Here is a 19,044-nt window from a genome sequence, read left to right on the forward strand (position 1 = left end):
TGACGAGTACTTCTAGTCTCCACCATGTTTGTGAAGTCAAGTGTTCGTTTACAGTGGCTTTCTTTAGCTCTCAATGAAAGCACCAAAATGTTGACCGAGATTTTCGGCAACTAATAAAATATTATAAAATTACTGAGCTGTAAGAAAGTGAGAGAAGGATTTTTATGTGGTTGGGGCGTTAATGAGCCTTAGTCCACGAGTCTTTGTTATTTATGGATGTCTTTAATACAGAGAATATACTTGGGAGATTTTCACCCTTATAAATACAGAGAATGTTCTTGGTGAGTATTTACTCTACTTGCTCATATGCAGCCCAAGATTCTCGATCCCATTTAATGAGCTTTGAGGGGGTATGTATAGTGTTTTTGGTGGGGTAATCCCTAGAATTGTCCTTACAAGTGTATCTGTAAGTATCCATAAAGTTGGGTATTCCCAATGAATATACCATGGGTAATGCATGGTCAAATCCCTAGGTGCTGTAGGGTTTTTATGTGGAATGTCCTTTTTGCCTTTTGATTGACGTGACTCTTCACAGTGTAGCCGTCGCTAGACTTAAATGATCATTACTGTGCCGCTGCTGGTTGGAGGTTGTGCCGTCAGACTTTATTGCGTGTAGCAGTCCCAACACGCTTCCTCCCATGCGGCATTTAATGCGACTTGATTGCTCAGGAGAAGCCTGACACCTCCCGGAGATGCTTTAGCGCTATTCGAGTCTCCGGAAGCATATGAAGTTCCATGTGCCTTCTCCGGGGACTACGTCCCGGACGTTACCTTATGGCATAAAGACTTAGCAAATATTCTGAATTGCTTTATCCACGTGTCCCTATCTGATTGGTCCACGTATATTGGGCAAAATCAGGGGCAACAATATCCATTTCAAGCAATAACCATCTCTAAATTCTTCATCCAACTGTCTCCATTTTCATTCATTTTTTTTTTTGTATCTTACAACTGTCTCCAAGGACGTTGGTGATGTTAAGGGCAAACAAGTTGATTTAAAGGGTGATAATTTTTTCAAGGGCTTAATTGATGATGCCCAAGTTGTTTTAGTTGGTTTTGAGACTGTTGAAAAAATAAAGGTATGGTTCTTATTGAAATTTTATTTTTTTGAGATTATGGATCTGAGTAGTTGTTTCATAGTTGCTTATATGTTTAATTCAAGTTGTAAAATTGTTAGATTAAAAACTTTTTATCTTTCCTTTTCTTTAGGTTCCTGCTTCCCTTCCTTATGAGGAAGTTGAAAAAATAGATGCCAATATTTTTAAAGAAGAAGAGGATGACACTCATACTCATACTCCTCTTCTTAACAAGAGAAAGCGTGCCCCGATATTGAAATCTTCTTTTGTTGATTTTAGTTCGTCTGATTCGAAGACCTCTCCATTGGAGTTTATGTCTTGAGATTCTCAATCTGCAGATTGTTACATACGTCAAGGGCCTTTATGTTGTTGATGATTTTTTTTTGATCCCATTAGCTTGAGGCAAAGTTTGACGAATAGATTGGCAAATGATTGCTTAAATATCCTAGGTGATGTTTTGTTTATTCTGTTTATGCATTGTTTTGTTTTTTTATTTATTTATGTTTATTAATAAAATTGAGTTTTGTTCATATATTTTTTTTATTATTTTTAGGCCCTTTAATGTCTATGAGGATAGTGCCCAAAAAATATCTCCTGGTTTCAGATTGGGTGTGGACTATGTTGAAGATAAAACTTGGTTTATCATCTTTCTTGCTACGACATGTTTATTAATGATTCTATAATATCTTTAAATCCATTTGTACATTTTTTATTTTTTATATAGTTGTTTGTTGATTGTTTTTCAGTTTTACATTTATTTTGAGGATCTTGGAATGTGTATTCATGTTCTCACTATTTTTTTTTTAATTTGTATTGTTTTAGCATATGAATACTATTTTCTATTATCTTCGAAAGAAAGAAAAATATTCTTCTATTATAATTGAGAATTTTGCTGCAACAGACTGCCTTTTTGATGATTCTATGCAGTCTCTTTACCAAAAATTCTGCAAGGCGAAGTCATTAAAAAGCAAGATGTCTCATATTCATGTTGCTCACCCAATAGTCCATTATATCAAAGGTTTGAGAATTCCTAGTTCTAAGCCTTGGTATGAAGTTGACCATGTTTTGTTTATTGTAAATCTTAGGAAAGAAAGTCATTGGGTGTTTGACCGTTTTGATTTGAACGAGAGAATTATATTTCTTTATAATTCCTTGAGGACTGCCAAGATGAATGCTGCAGCAAGAAATGCAATGAAGGCGCATTCTGTTATGCTCTCATTATTCTTTGATCTTCTTAGGTTTTGAAAGAATAAGTCTACTATTCCTGATTCGGGTTTTGATGTGAAAGCTCCACTAAGAGTGGTGGAGATTGCAAGTCTTCCAGGTCAGTAGAAAAAGTGAGTTATTTTTGTGTTGTTCCTTTTTGGTTGCTTTTATGTTGCTTAATAGTTGATTAACTATTGTGTTTTTCTATTTTTGTCGAACAATGCATGTGGCACATTTGTTGTTGCTTTTGCGGAGTTTTTCATCCATGGTAAAGATGTTCCTAATGACTTTGACATTAAAATTTACCACACTCGTCTTATGGCCCTCTTGTTTGCCTATGGTCAAAGGAAAAATGACAAAAATATTGACAGTGAGGATGAGAAGCAGAATAAGTTTTCGAAGGCTGGTAAAGGGAAGAAGTAGGATCATCTGATGGGGAACTGATTTATGAACTTGTTTGATTTTTAAATGTTAAATGATAATACTTTTTTATGGATGCTATTATTTTATTTCTTGTTTTATGTTATAGTTTATTTTTAGGTATGACTGATTTTAATCTTTTATTTTTTTGAGACAATACTTGTTCTTTTTCTTAAATTGGGATTTAATGTTTTTGTTGTTAGTTCAAGTTTTTTAATTACAATGTATATTTTATATGGCACCCAATTTTTTTAGCAATTGTTATGCAATGTTGAAAAATTATCCCAGTATAAAAAAACTTCTTAATCTTAACCCCAAAAGTGTAATGAACTTATAATAAACGTTTTAAATATTTTTTTTTCGGGCTTTCAATTTAAGAAAAACAATCTACTATGCAACTTCTAAAAAGTAATATGGTAGGAATCTTAATAGAATTATATTTTTAGCATGGCACACAACTGTGAGGCAACTGTTATGTAATGTTAAAAAGACTATACATGTATGCTAAAGCTTCTTAATCTAAACACCAAATCTGTTATGAACTTATAATGAACTTTTTTAAATATATTGTATTTCTCATACAACTTAAAAAAATATTATTCAACTTTTAAGAAACCAATATGTTAGGAACCTTAATAACAATGTATTTTTAACTTGGTACACAACTGTTTAGCAATTGTAATGCAACCTTAAAATACTATTTTAGTATTAATAGAAATCTACCCAAAGTAACTTTTTATGTTGTAAGAGTTCACAGAGAAATTTAAAGAATTAAAATAAGTGTCATGTCTCCATTTAATTGCTTAGTTGTGGCCTGTCTTTCGGTTGTGACCTTTTTGGCCACGTTTGCTGCACTTATTATATTTTTTTTTTTGTTTTTCATCCACCTATAAACTTTCTTTTCCTTGGTCTTCCTGATCTCACTTTCTAGTTTGGTAGCAGAACAATGATATCTTTGATGTTTTGAGGTACATCCTATGTTGTGTGATTGTGTACAGAATATATTGACCCATTATATGTTTCAATCTATGTTTTGACTGTGTAATACTGTGAACAGTAATTGTAAATATTTAAGTTCATCTCTTTCATCACAGCAAAAGCATGAGCACATGGTAGTTCGTCTTGTTAGAATCTATTGCAACTGCATATTTTTTCTTTTAGATTGACCATCTATGACTTTATTTATTGTACCACTTCAAACATGCTATCGTTTATTGGTTTCACCTACATATTTAGTAATGTGTACTTAATGTTAACAAAATTAAAAAGAAACTACAACGCAACTGTTATGCAACTTATCGTTTAATGAATTCTTACAATTTCTGTCATTGAGTCCACAAAATTGTTGATTAACTTCTTCTCAGCAGTAGGTATCAAAATTATTGTTGTCTTCTGTGCTTTTTTTATATTTATGTATGTATATTGTTATGTCAAAGCTCTCAATGACTCCACTAGTGCAATGATTGGTAGTTCTCTAGTTGCTAAGTTTGTTGAGTTTAGAGATTCAGCTATGTTAGAAGTCATAGTTGTATACCTGTTATGTTTTCTGTGATACCTTAACCATTTGTGGTATCCAACTTATTGTAAAAAGGGTCTAACACACTTGTCTAAGTTATCAAGCTCTCTCATATGGTATTCAAATTTCCTCTAATGCAAAGAATGGTTTATTGAGTTTGCTAGCATTCGTCTTAAAGGTTGCTCAATACGTGGTACACACAATCCCGTGAGTTATGTCTAGAAATACATGACCAGCAACCTTAATTATGCTCTCATTTCTATCTGAGATCAAACACTGTTCTTCTCTTACCCCATATGCTTCCCTCAATTTTGTAAAAAAACTATTCCCATGAGTTGTTATTTTTTGAATCCACAATAGAGAATGCTAGAGGGAAAATGTGTCTATTTGCATCTTGTGTACAGGCTGAAAGCAAGTCTCTCCATGTGTTCATTTTAGAAAAGTTCCATCAACTACGATTATGGGTTCCCACTTGTTCTATCCTTTTATTAAAGCATCTAATGCTACAAACAAGTACATGAAATTGTTATCTGATTTAGTTTGCATGTGTACTATGGTTCCAGGATTAGTTTTCTACATCATGTGCAAAAAACTTTGAAGCAGGTTGTATGATTCTTTAGCTTTTTTGCGTAATTCTTGTTGTGCATGCTCTTTACTTCTCCATGCTTCATGCAGTTCATTGTTACGTCATACTTATCCTTCAATTTTCCTTTGAAGTCTTGTGGAGTTTGAGTTATTTTTATGTTGGTGAACCTTGGTTTCATGTAGTGTCCAATCAACTTTGTTGTAGCCTGTCGCTTGTTTGAAAATATTATGTAGAGAAAAATGGGCTCATTTGAAAGATCCAATAGCTTAAAATGGACCTTCATGGCCAAACCCCTTATGAAGCCCATGAGTTAGATTTTTGCCATTATTTTGCTTCCTTAATGAAACAAACTTGTCTTTTTTTAGTAATGCCATTTTTTTGCTCTAGTTATTTAAATACTAATTCTATCTATTTAATAATTATAATTAATTATAAAAATAAAATTACCATTTTAATATATTTATTAATTAGACCTTCCAAGGTCTCTTAATTAATAAATAAACCTTGAATATTCTTTTCTTCTCAATTATGCCCATCCTTGGTAAAATTCACAAATAAGAAATAGTCTTTATTTAGAATCCTAATTGATTAAATAAATCAATTAATTGAGACTACAAAATAATATTATCCCAATTAGTGTGGGGACCATGGGCCTATGTAACCAAGCTTCCAATAAGTAGTTCTAGAATTTACCAAGTAAATTCTCTATCTTATTAATTCCTCTTGACTCTATTATAGATTCAGAATTGCACTCCTAATTACATATAATGCTCTATTCATGAAGAATAGATACGTTAGAAATTATCCATTATTTCAATCCAAATAAACAAAGATCCTCTATAGATGATCTACATCGAGTAGGGACAAATTTATTGTTTTACCTTTCAATGTATTTTATCCTTAAAATACTTAGCTACTTGTAAATGATATTTTAGTAAACTAATATAATTAGTGAAATGAGCGATCTATCATTTATCGTGTTAAGCCAAGCTCTAAGAAAACCATCGTTTCACTTCTAATAGTTATAGAAGCTATAAATTCTATGTATATAATTAGCGCTCCGACTCAATTGCACTACCATGTTCCCAAGATGTAAGTATTTGACCGATCTATTTGGTCAGCTTTAATGAACAAGTCAAAGAACATATATAATACATTTAAGCCAAAACTTAAACCATCTCATGATTAAGATCAACTAAGTGATATTGACTTAGAAAAGACATAACGGTAAGTTTATGATATCTTTTTCACTATGAATATCGGTTAAGTCTGATATATACCCAATACATCTGATACTAGTATACTTTGCTAATGCCCTGGAAATGATATTTCACATATCATTGTGTAAGTAAGCTTTATCGCTAATTATCACGTCATTGTAAATCCAGTGCATTGATAAATCACGAGACTAAATACTTAGAAGCATATAATCATGATTATTTTTCACTCTGTAGACAACACTATAATCATGAAGAACTATATTTTCAGGATTTAATAGAATTTATGTATTAAACATATAATCATGAAAGTAATCATGTAAACCATGCAACATAAAATGATTTCTCGTTTTTTATTAATTAGTAAATCTGATTATATTAAGATGAGTTTTATTTAGGGCATAAAATCTCAACAATAACTTGTTGGCTTCCCTCACCACACCTCATCTAGCATCTTGAAATCTAGTGTTGTTGACGGACATTTATTTATCAAATAAACTACAATGCACACAGCTTTCGCCCATAACACTTTGGGCGATCCAACACTCAATAACATGCACCTAACTCTTTCTAGAATGGTTCTGTTGAACTGTTAGGGTTTATACCCAGAAAAATATATAAAGACATTTTTTATTATTAATAAGAGTTAAATATTTTGATGTATGCATGAATGTTAAATTATTAATATTTAATATTGAATAATTTATATATAAATATAGAAAAATTTCTTATTCATATATGAGGCTATGACTATGTAGTTGTACGGAGAATTAAGACCACTTAGCCATGAATAAAATAGTCAGCAACATAATAAAATTTTAGATATTTAATTAATGGTTGCTAGTAGGGTTCACTGATGCCCGTTCTTCAGTATAAGTAATCTCAGTTCAGATATACTGATGACGTATATCATCAATTGTAGAAAGAAAATATCTGCTTACAACTCTATTTACCATCAATTTAATCATATACAAACTTTCAAGTTTTAGCCACACACCTGGGACTGTATCTTCTTTTACAATCTTTCTCAGAACCTTATCTCCAAGATTCAAAATGATCGCACTATGAACCTTTGTAAGAGTCTTTTTCTTGTCATTTTTAGACATCGAATTAGGAAGAGACTTCTCTCCTAGTAAAGCCTCATACAACCCTTGGTGAATCAACAAAGCCTTCATCTTCATCCTACATAATCTAAAGTCATTCGTACCAGTAAACTTTTGAAAATTGTATTTTGCGACAGCCATGATTACAAAACTTGCTCTGGTACCAGTTTGTTGTGCTAAACGGTAGGGGTGAACATAAAATCCGGAAAACCGTTCAAATCGACCTACCGAAAACCGTTGGAAACCGAAACCGAAAACCGAAAAAATCGCTAACGGTTTAAACCGCCATTAAATGGTCGGTTTTTTTTGGTAATAAACCGACCAAAAAATTCGAAACCGACCGTTATACATATATATATTAATTTATTAAGTTTTTTTTCATGTATTATAGTTACTAATAATATATACAAATAATATATTATTTTTTTTATTAATATTAAAGTTAAAAGAATAAGATAATTAGTTTTTGAAAAATTAATTTATATGTTTGTAGTTGTAAAATGTAAAATAATATATTTATAGAATAAATTGGATTATTTTTTTTTTTTAAAAAAAAAGTTCGGTTTGGGTGGTTTAAACCGACCAAACCGAGGTTTAAAACGGTCAGTTTTAAGATATGTTTTGGATTGGTCGGTCGGTTTTCGGATTGCACCGATCCAAACCGAAAACTGAATTTTGGATTTTTATCTAAAAAAAACCGACCAAACCGACCGATGCTCAGCCCTACTAAACGGAAACAATCAGTGACTTACGATTAGTGTACCAGAGGAACAAACACGCAACACAATCGAGAAACAATAAATCAAGAGATCACAGAATTTAATTAATGAATTTAGCAATAAAATAGAATAGAATAACGTGAGGTTTAACGAGTTCGAGCCATGTGAAATGCTTTACATCTCGGTCGAAACAGCAACATCCATATCTTTATTGATATCAGTGTCTATAAGGTTACAAGAATCTTTCCGAACTCTGAGAGATTACAAGAAGAAGTTTCTCTCTCTAGTTTAGATTCTCTCATTCAACCTTACACTATTATGATTTTCACTCAAGCAATAATGGTCTTAAACTCATACAAATTACAAAGATTGATAGTTATTTATAAATTTACATTGTTGCCAAAAAAATATTTATGAAATCATCTTGGCACATTTACACTGCCTTAAATGATCCAGCTCATTACCAACAACAATAATTCACGTCAGTTTTGATAATGCACTTTCAATGCAAACAATCTGAAAGCTTTAAGACGGACAAGCTATCCGAATATGTATAGGCGTTCCTTCTAGATAAACATCTGTGATTGACAATAGGCTATTTGGGAATACATCTCTCGGTTGACAACAAGCTATCTGAAAGATATTACAACTACGAAACACAAGCTTCACGGAAGGTCCATTCAGATTGGCCACCACTTTACTAACAAAGCTTCCAAATGATTACCAAGCTTTTTGTAACTTCTTTTTGGAGTAATACAGCTTCCCAAATGACAAAATTTGTAACCATAATCAACACTAACTTTAGTTTTATTTTTATTAATACCAGACGTTTCTTTTCAAAAAAAAAAAAAAAAAAAAAAAAATTTGACCAAAAAAAAAACCACAAAAAATGAAACGAAACGACATTTAGTCATGCTAACCCACATATATTGATGACCCCAAATCAGTCTATTTGTTGCAAATGATGACACATTAACTTAAATTACAAAAGTTTACAAACCCAACCAACCTTTTATATATTGTATAGATAAGGGAAATAATTTTATTAATTTTAATATAAAATAAAAGTAGTATCTACCTTATATATTATTTTTTTTAATTAATTGTTTGGGTTACTCCTGTAATTTTTACGTGGATTGTTATATTTTCATAAAAATATGAAAGAAGCTGATTTAAAGTGTAAAAAATAAATAAAACCTTTTTTATGAAAAAGAAAATAATAGTATAGTTGAACATTTTTTGCTGAAAAGTAGTACACTTGGAGTTGTTCTTTGATTTACATCCAATTTCTTCATTTCTCGTATATTCTACTCACATTACTTTGTTCTTTGTTCTTTTTTAGTATTCACCTTTCCAATTTTGTGTATATCACTATCAATGCTAATAAAAGATCACATACAGTATAAATGTTGTTTTTTCGTCTTCAAGTATTATTGCAATTTTTATAGGGATTATTTCACGAATACACAAAAATAATAAAAAAAAATTATAAAAATACGGTTTCACAAAATTTTAAATAATTTTACTATTATTTTGATTTTATTTACAGAAAATACGATTTTTTATGTTGTACTCTTGTTAATTTGTTGTTAATTTTTTATTATATGTATGCTATTTTTTGTTGTTGTTTTAATGTTATTTTGATATTATTTTCATGTTATTTTTATGTAGTTTTCTTGTTATTTTTGTGTTTATTTTCATAGAAAATCGTAATAATATAAAAAAAGTTCTGTAAACATAAAAATGTAATTTTTTTTATAAAAAAATAATGCCTTATGTAATACCCTATAGTTTATTAACGAAACGGAATATTTATGTTGTATTTAAAATTACAAGCGTGATGATATGGGTAATACCTTTGAGCATGAGCGTGCTTGGTTAGTCACACTTCATGCTTCCACTAATTCGCAAACATATATTATACATAGCCAACAGCCATGATGTATATACATAATACATAGACATGCATGTATTAGCTCATAAATCAATTTCAAGAGTTTTATTTTGACCCTTCATATAAAAATATGTAAACTATACTCCACAAGTCAACCATGACATGAATGAATATCATAGAAGCATGAAGAAGAGAGTGAAAAGGTAGTTGATAAATCATATAAATATATGTAATCCATTTTGACCATTGGAAAATACATACAAAAATGCAATGTTTATATGAAATTAATAAAAAAGAGGATATATTGGAGAGTCAGAGTGTAACGCCCGTACTTTTATAAAAATATTAATTTTGTTTACAAGTGTTAAACGCGGAAAATCATAATGTCGTATTTTTATTTAATACTTGAAAATATTCACAACTGGCCAGTTTTCGTACAAAAGACATAATAAATAATAACTAAAATAATTGTGACATAAGTTTAATAGCGTAAATAAATAAACAGAGCGCCCTAGACCGCCCACAGTTATATGGTCCTCAGCGAGTTCACACACACAAGCGTCCAAAGTTCCACTCGCCACCGACTTTCTAAACTTTCAGTTACCTTGGTCTGCACATGGTAATTTGATAAGGGTGAGCTACTAAACTCAGTAAGGAAATGTGTGTCAGGTAGTCACATAAACAAAAAAAATAAAAATAAAACTTAACTAAAAATGCACATGCTCATATATTGACAACTAGCAATACATAAACTTAACCATATCACTAGTAGCTAATAATTAGGTTCTAAGCTAAATCACATAAAATGATTACGCCCAAGTTCGACTTTGGCAAATAAACCCGAGCTATTGGACTAAATGGCGGAGGGCTGGGTTCAGTAAAATCGTACCCACTACTAAATGGCCCCCTATCTACCATATAGACCCAAGAATCAAGTATTTAACCATTATCTTCTCGGTCAAACCATGTCACATAAACTATAATCTATCTAATTTAAATAATGTCAAACTACTATACATTATTTAAATAACATAACAATCATAACTAAATAATGTGAATCTTATAAACACACTATTTACATACATACTTAAATAACATGAATCTTATAAACATATTATTTAAATATATACCTTTAGCAATGACCATGCTCTAATACTGTAAACATACATAAATAACATGAATCTTATAAACATATTATTTAAATATATATTATACAGTACATTAAATAACAAACAATAAAGAGTCAGGCAGAAGACCTTAGTTAACTTCTCTTTTACTATTCCCACTCTTCCTATGAATGTTATTACATACAGAAAACTTAAGTTTTTCTACTTAATTTCCTTACCTCGAATGTGGAGTTCTAGCCTTGATTGCAATAAGAGTGATCCTTGAAAACCAATAATGAGTTTCTTATGAAAAACCTAAATTTTACACTTATTAATTAGAACATATCACAATAGTATATATATAAATATATATACACGAGACCTTAACTTTGAATCTATAAACCCAAAATTATAGAATGATATACCTTAATTAGCTTCCAATGAGATCTAGTTGAGCACCAAAACTTGAACTTCAAATGATAGATGGTGACGCTAATATGATGTAAGATATATGAGAGGATGATATTAACTTAGTGTCTTAGCCTTGAGTTAATATGGACAAGAAAACAATGGTTTGTGGGTGGTGTTTGGTTTTATGGTGACATATTAAGCGGAGCTAAGGCTTCATTCTAAAATGAAATAAGTGAATATATGAGGGAGAGAATAATTGCAAGAGAATTTTGGTATGTAAATCCATAATAGAGATTGGTGTGAGCTATGTTTACACTAATGACTCCTATTTATAGCCTTAAGCTTTAGTTAACTCACCCTAAGCTATATCCTTTAACTTATGCCACGATCCCCATCTAACCATAGTTAAACTTTATAAAGCTATTAAATTAAGCAATTAGATAAATATATTCATCCTTAGCCCCTAACTATTCGGTCAAAGCTTCAGTAATTCCCCAAATAAATCGAATTGAAGTTAGCAATTGGTTTTTGATTTGTTAATTGGTGAGAGCTTTATCCTCTCTAGTTCCCACGTATACAATCTTACTAGACTAGGTTGTATAAGATTCTCCTTAAACTTCTAACTATCCTTAGTACAACTATTACTACTCAATAATGATTATAAAATCTTTTCCTAACTTAATAATATTACCATATCAAAGCACATAGTAATTTCAAATAATCCAAGTTATAAGAACGACACAATGCCTACAACTTGAAAGCAAGACTTACTCATAATTTGCCACCTGTACAATTTTAATTTTATGCTTAATTACTAACCACCCCATTACTTGTATTACACACATATACTGTATGGAAGTAGCTTACAAGCAACTAGCACCAATCCATCAAATAAACCCATCAATTTCTCAACTAATTTAAAAATCTAAATAATTCACTATAATTTACTATATCATGCTACACGTGCATGCTTTCCATGCATAACATAAAATCACTATAACTTTATTATCGTAAATTTAAAGAAGGTCACTCTTTTACTAATTTATTCATCTATTCACTACTTCCACATCGAGATATCTAGACTATTCTAATAATAATTAAATAAGTAATTTTAATAATTGAGTTATTACAATCTACCCTCCTTAAAGGAATTTCGTCCTCGAAATTTACTTACTTGAGAGTAACTCGGGGTACTGATTCTGCATGTCCTTCTCCAACACCCATGTCGCTTCTCTATTAGAACTATCACTCCACAAGATTTTGACTAAAGGTATAGTCTTATTTCGTAAGACTTTTGTTCCTTTTTCTATCACGCGCACAGGGCGTGCCATGTAACTCATGTCCTGCTGCAAGTTCAAGTTCTCGTATTTAAGCACATGTGTCGGATCAGGTACATACTTCCGTAACATAGAAATGTGGAAAATATTATGTGTTTCTGCTAATGTTGGCGGTAGGGTCAAACGGTAAGCTACCTCACCAACTCTGTCCAATATTTCAAAAGGACCTATAAATCTTGGGCTTAACTTTTCCCTTTTTTTTTCGAAACGCATAACCCCGTTCATAGGTGATACCTTCAAGAACACTAAGTTCCCTACAGAAAACTCAACCTCCCGTCTTTTCAAATCTGCATAACTTTTCTGTCTACTTTAGGCGGTGAGCATCCTTTGCCGTATCTTTTCAACTGCTTCTAAAGCTTCTCTTACTGCTTTGGACCTAAGTAGTGTCTTTCTCCAACTTCATCCAAGTGAAGCGGCGATCTACATTTTCATCCATAAAGCATCTCATATGGTGTCATTTAGATTGTGGCTTGATAGCTATTATTGTAGGAGAACACCATTAGAGGTAAATACTTACTCCACGAGCCAGTGAAGTCCAGTGCACACGCTCGAAGCATATCCACAAGCATTTGGATGGTACGTTCAGATTGTCCATCTGTTTGGGGATGAAATGTTGTACTTAATTTCAACCGCGTCCCCATTGCCTTATGTAGACTCTCCCAGAACTTGGAGGTGAATACTGAGCCTCTATCAGAGACTATCGTCTTTGGAACTCCACGCAACCTTAATATCTCATGTACGTACAAGTCAGCGTACTGCTCTGTGCTGTAAGTAGACTTTACTGGAACAAAGTGTGCTTACTTTGTGAGTCTGTCTATAATTACCCAAATTGAGTCGTGTTTCTTGGTTGTTCGAGGTAGTCTTGTCACAAAATCCATGGCTATATCTTCCCACTTCCATTCCGGGATTACCAAGGGTTGTAACATCCTTGTTGGTATCTGATATTCAACCTTAACTTGTTGACATGTGAGGCATCTAGCTACAAATTCAGCTACATCCTTCTTTATCCCTGGCCACCAATACAAGGTTTTTAAGTCATTGTACATTTTGGTTCACCCTGGATGCATTGAGTAGGGTGTAGTGTGTGCTTCAATCAAGATATTGTTTTTAAGCTCTACGTCGTTGGCTTCACACACTCTTCCCTTATACCTTAGCATGCCGTCTGAACCTTCGGAGAAATCCTCTGCCTCCTTCTCTGGCATGCCTGCTCTTTTCTTCTGTAAGAACTCATCAACAATCTGTGCATCTTTAAGTTCTTGTAGCAGCGTCAAGACAATGGTTAGGTTAGCTAGCTTTTGTGTAATGATCTTTATACCATTTCTTTGGAGTTCTTGTTGTAGTGGCATTTCCATTTGTGCCAGTATTGCCAAGCTGGCATAACTGCGTCTACTTAGCGCGTCTGCTACTACGTTGGCCTTCCCCGGATGGTAGTGGATTTCACAATCATAGTCCTTAACAAGCTCTAGCCATCGCCTCTGCCTCATGTTGAGTTTCTTTTGCATAAAGAAGTATTTCAGGCTCTTGTGGTCGGTATAAAAATTTCACATTTCTCCCCGTAGAGATAGTGCCTCCATATTTTTAGCGCAAAAACTACTGCCGCCAACTCCAGATCGTGTGTTGGGTACCTCTGTTCATACTCCTTAAGTTGTCTTGAGGCATAGGCTACTACATTGTCATTTTGCATCAGCACGCATCCTAACCCTTGTTTTAATGCATCACAGTACACCACAAACTTATCCTTGTTATTGGGAACACATAATACACGGGCTGTTATTAGTTTGTCCTTAAGTGTTTAGAAGCTACCCTCATACTTTTCTGACTAGACAAACTTTTGGGTCTTTCAAGTCAAGTTGGTCAGAGGAGTTGCGATCTTGGAAAATCCTTCCACGAAGCGTCTATAGTAACCAACTAGACCCAAGAAGCTTCTTACTTCACTTGCAGTCTTAGGTGTTGGCCAGCTCTTGACCGCTTCGATCTTTGTAAGATCCACCTCGACTCCATCTTTGGAAACTATATGGCCTAGGAATGCCACCTTCTCTAACCAGAATTCACATTTCTTCAATTTGGCGTATAGTTGGCTCTCCTTAAGTCGGTTTAGAGTCATCCTCAGGTGTTCCTCATGTTCCTCCACAGTTTTGGAGTAGATAAGAATGTCATCAATGAATACAACAACAAACTTATCTAGGTACTCCTTGAACACCATATTCATCATATCCATGAAGGTTGTTGGGGCGTTAGTTAGTCCGAAAGACATTACTAAAAACTCATAGTGTCCATACCATGTTCTGAATGCTACCTTGGGTATGTCTTCCTTCCAGACCTTCAACTGGTGATACCTAGATCTTAAATATATATATATATATATTTTTTTAGAATACACTCAAGCCTTGTAATTGATCGAAGAGATCGTCTATCCTTGGTAAAGGGTACTTATTCTTGATGGTCACCTTGTTGAGCTTGAGGTAGTATATGCACAATCTCATATGCTTCCATCTTTCTTCTTGATGAAGAATACTGGAGCACCCCAAGGTGAGTAACTTGGTCTAATGATCCCCTTGTCTAGGAGATCTTGTAGCTATACTTTGAGTTTCTACAGCTCGTAAATTGCCATTTTGTATGGAGCCTTCAAAATTTAAGCACTCTTAGAGCTAACTTGATTATGAACTCCACATCACTGTCTGAGGGTATCCCTGGTAGATCTTTTAGAAAGACCTTTGGGATTATCAGACTGCGTGGATGTTTGTTAACCGTGTCTCCACTACTTGGTTCATTAGATTGGCCAACAATGCTTGACACCATGCCTTTCTTATCTAGGTAGTCTTTAAGGATGAGATTAAAGAAGTTCATAAGGCTATCTTAACTCTTATCAACGTATACTTGTCTCTGGCCTTTGTTGCCAAAAGCGACTAAATACTTTTAGCAATTGATGAATGGATAGCCAATCCATATCGTGTGCGATGTCATGATCCTTCATTTCTAGCTCTATCAAGTCATTTGTCAGTTGTCTATTATTGAGTTTCATATATCCAATATGGGATCTACAATACTTTGTCGTTCCTTCCCCTCCAATGGGTTAGAGCCTCCTTCAAATGTCAATAATATTTTTTTTTTAATACTTTCATATGGTGGCTCAAAGCAATGTGTTGACTGTTGAATTGAATTCCTCGTGCTTTACCGCTTATTGCAATGCAACTTTTCATCCTTAGCTTGGAGTCGTTCCCTAAGCTTGACATTCTCTTTCACCAACTACTCGCAAAAACAAGCGTCCTCTCAACTCAGCTTACACGGGTGCCTCTTCCATAATAGTACAACTCATTAGCCTTGTAGCTCGTCTCCTTCCTAAACTTCTTGTAGGTGTTGAAGCTCCTCCTTCTTGTTTGTTTCTATTTAGCTAACTTGATCGTCTAAGCAACACTAACTCATAATATTTAGTTCTAATTCTTCTACAATAAAATTCTTAAGAAACGGGCCTAACTATTTCTCTATAATATATATATTTAGTAGATTAAATTTCTAAGAAACTAGCATAACTATTCTCTATAATAGGAAAATTCTCCCTATTAGCATAACAGTTCACAAAATAATTTCTATTTATTCTAAGATAAATAACTAAATAGCTAAATAACTAAATAACAATAAATAAATACATAAAATAAAATAATAAAACATTTTTTTTTTTAATATTTTTACTTAAAGAAAAGAAAATTTCTAGCCTTTCTAGTAATAATTTTTTTTTTTTTTAAAAAAAAATATTTGATTTCATATGCATGGGTAGTACCTAAACTTGGTTATTGGTACTAAGGTCTCTGTAGTAAATGCAATTTTAAAATTACACAAGTACAAATAATAATGCAAACATATAATATGAGACTTACATGGTAGCAAGCGGAGACTTTTTAACCGATGTGTGTAACTCGTGAGAACGTTCTGGACCGATATAACTGTGGCTCTGATACCAAACTGTAACGCCCGTACTTTTATAAAAATATTAATTTTGTTTACAAGTGTTAAACGCGGAAAATCATAATGTCGCATTTTTATTTAATACTTGAAAATATTCACAACTGGCCAGTTTTCGTACAAAAGACATAATAAATAATAACTAAAATAATTGCGACATAAGTTTAATAGCGTAAATAAATAAACAGAGCGCCCTAGACCGCCCACAGTTATATGGTCCTCAGCGAGTTCACACACACAAGCGTCCAAAATTCCACTCGCCACCGACTTTCTAAACTTTCAGTTACCTTGGTCTGCACATGGTAATTTGATAAGGGTGAGCTACTAAACTCAGTAAGGAAATGTGTGTCAGGTAGTCACATAAACAAAAAAAATAAAAATAAAACTTAACTAAAAATGCACATGCTCATATATTGACAACTAGCAATACATAAACTTAACCATATCACTAGTAGCTAATAATTAGGTTCTAAGCTAAATCACATAAAATGATTACGCCCAAGTTCGACTTTGGCAAATAAACCCGAGCTATTGGACTAAATGGCGGAGGGCTGGGTTCAGTAAAATCGTACCCACTACTAAATGGCCCCCTATCTACCATATAGACCCAAGAATCAAGTATTTAACCATTATCTTCTCGGTCAAACCATGTCACATAAACTATAATCTATCTAATTTAAATAATGTCAAACTACTATACATTATTTAAATAACATAACAATCATAACTAAATAATGTGAATCTTATAAACACACTATTTACATACATACTTAAATAACATGAATCTTATAAACATATTATTTAAATATATACCTTTAGCAATGGCCATGCTCTAATACTGTAAACATACATAAATAACATGAATCTTATAAACATATTATTTAAATATATATTATACAGTACATTAAATAACAAACAATAAAGAGTCAGGCAGAAGACCTTAGTTAACTTCTCTTTTACTATTCCCACTCTTCCTATGAATGTTATTACATACAGAAAACTTAAGTTTTTCTACTTAATTTCCTTACCTCGAATGTGAAGTTCTAGCCTTGATTGCAATAAGAGTGATCCTTGAAAACCAATAATGAGTTTCTTATGAAAAACCTAAATTTTACACTTATTAATTAGAACATATCACAATAGTATATATATAAATATATATACACGAGACCTTAACTTTGAATCTATAAACCCAAAATTATAGAATGATATACCTTAATTAGCTTCCAATGAGATCTAGTTGAGCACCAAAACTTGAACTTCAAATGATAGATGGTGACGCTAATATGATGTAAGATATATGAGAGGATGATATTAACTTAGTGTCTTAGCCTTGAGTTAATATGGACAAGAAAACAATGGTTTGTGGGTGGTGTTTGGTTTTATGGTGACATATTAAGCGGAGCTAAGGCTTCATTCTAAAATGAAATAAGTGAATATATGAGGGAGAGAATAATTGCAAGAGAATTTTGGTATGTAAATCCATAATAGAGATTGGTGTGAGCTATGTTTACACTAATGACTCCTATTTATAGCCTTAAGCTTTAGTTAACTCACCCTAAGCTATATCCTTTAACTTATGCCACGATCCCCATCTAACCATAGTTAAACTTTATAAAGCTATTAAATTAAGCAATTAGATAAATATATTCATCCTTAGCCCCTAACTATTCGGTCAAAGCTTCAGTAATTCCCCAAATAAATCGAATTGAAGTTAGCAATTGGTTTTTGATTTGTTAATTGGTGAGAGCTTTATCCTCTCTAGTTCCCACGTATACAATCTTACTAGACTAGGTTGTATAAGATTCTCCTTAAACTTCTAACTATCCTTAGTACAACTATTACTACTCAATAATGATTATAAAATCTTTTCCTAACTTAATAATATTACCATATCAAAGCACATAGTAATTTCAAATAATCCAAGTTATAAGAACGACACAATGCCTACAACTTGAAAGCAAGACTTACTCATAATTTGCCACCTGTACAATTTTAATTTTATGCTTAATTACTAACCACCCCATTACTTGTATTACACACATATACTGTATGGAAGTAGCTTACAAGCAACTAGCACCAATCCATCAAATAAACCCATCAATTTCTCAACTAATTTAAAAATCTAAATAATTCACTATAATTTACTATATCATGCTACACGTGCATGCTTTCCATGCATAACATAAAATCACTATAACTTTATTATCGTAAATTTAAAGAAGGTCACTCTTTTACTAATTTATTCATCTATTCACTACTTCCACATCGAGATATCTAGACTATTCTAATAATAATTAAATAAGTAATTTTAATAATTGAGTTATTACACAGAGACCACGAGTAATCTAAAAAAAAAATACTTTGCCAGAATAAAATAATAAAAGGGTGCCAAAAGTTGAGTTTAACATAAATTTAATTTTTTTTAGCAAGTATCTAATATGTTTGTAAAATTATATGCAAACTCTAATATTATTTTAAACATAATATATA

The 19,044-nt window shown here is 32.3% G+C and overlaps 2 long non-coding RNA genes across 2 annotated transcripts; both read right to left on the bottom strand.

The window, feature by feature from the left end:
- Positions 1-10,166: 10,166 nt before the first annotated feature.
- Positions 10,167-16,051, bottom strand: LOC133035626 (uncharacterized). The gene is made up of 3 exons (XR_009686774.1): positions 11,269-16,051; positions 11,083-11,158; positions 10,167-10,347 (listed from the first exon to the last, which is right to left on the bottom strand). It is a non-coding gene; the product is annotated as an uncharacterized LOC133035626 (long non-coding RNA).
- Positions 16,052-16,603: 552 nt separating this feature from the next.
- LOC133035627 (uncharacterized) lies at positions 16,604-18,834 on the bottom strand. Its single transcript, XR_009686775.1, has 2 exons — positions 17,766-18,834; positions 16,604-17,655 (listed from the first exon to the last, which is right to left on the bottom strand). It is a non-coding gene; the product is annotated as an uncharacterized LOC133035627 (long non-coding RNA).
- Between the last annotated feature and the right edge of the window lie 210 nt (positions 18,835-19,044).

The sequence above is a fragment of the Cannabis sativa genome, chromosome 3, assembly GCF_029168945.1.
Source record: "Cannabis sativa cultivar Pink pepper isolate KNU-18-1 chromosome 3, ASM2916894v1, whole genome shotgun sequence".
NCBI classification, from domain to species: Eukaryota; Viridiplantae; Streptophyta; class Magnoliopsida; order Rosales; family Cannabaceae; genus Cannabis; species Cannabis sativa.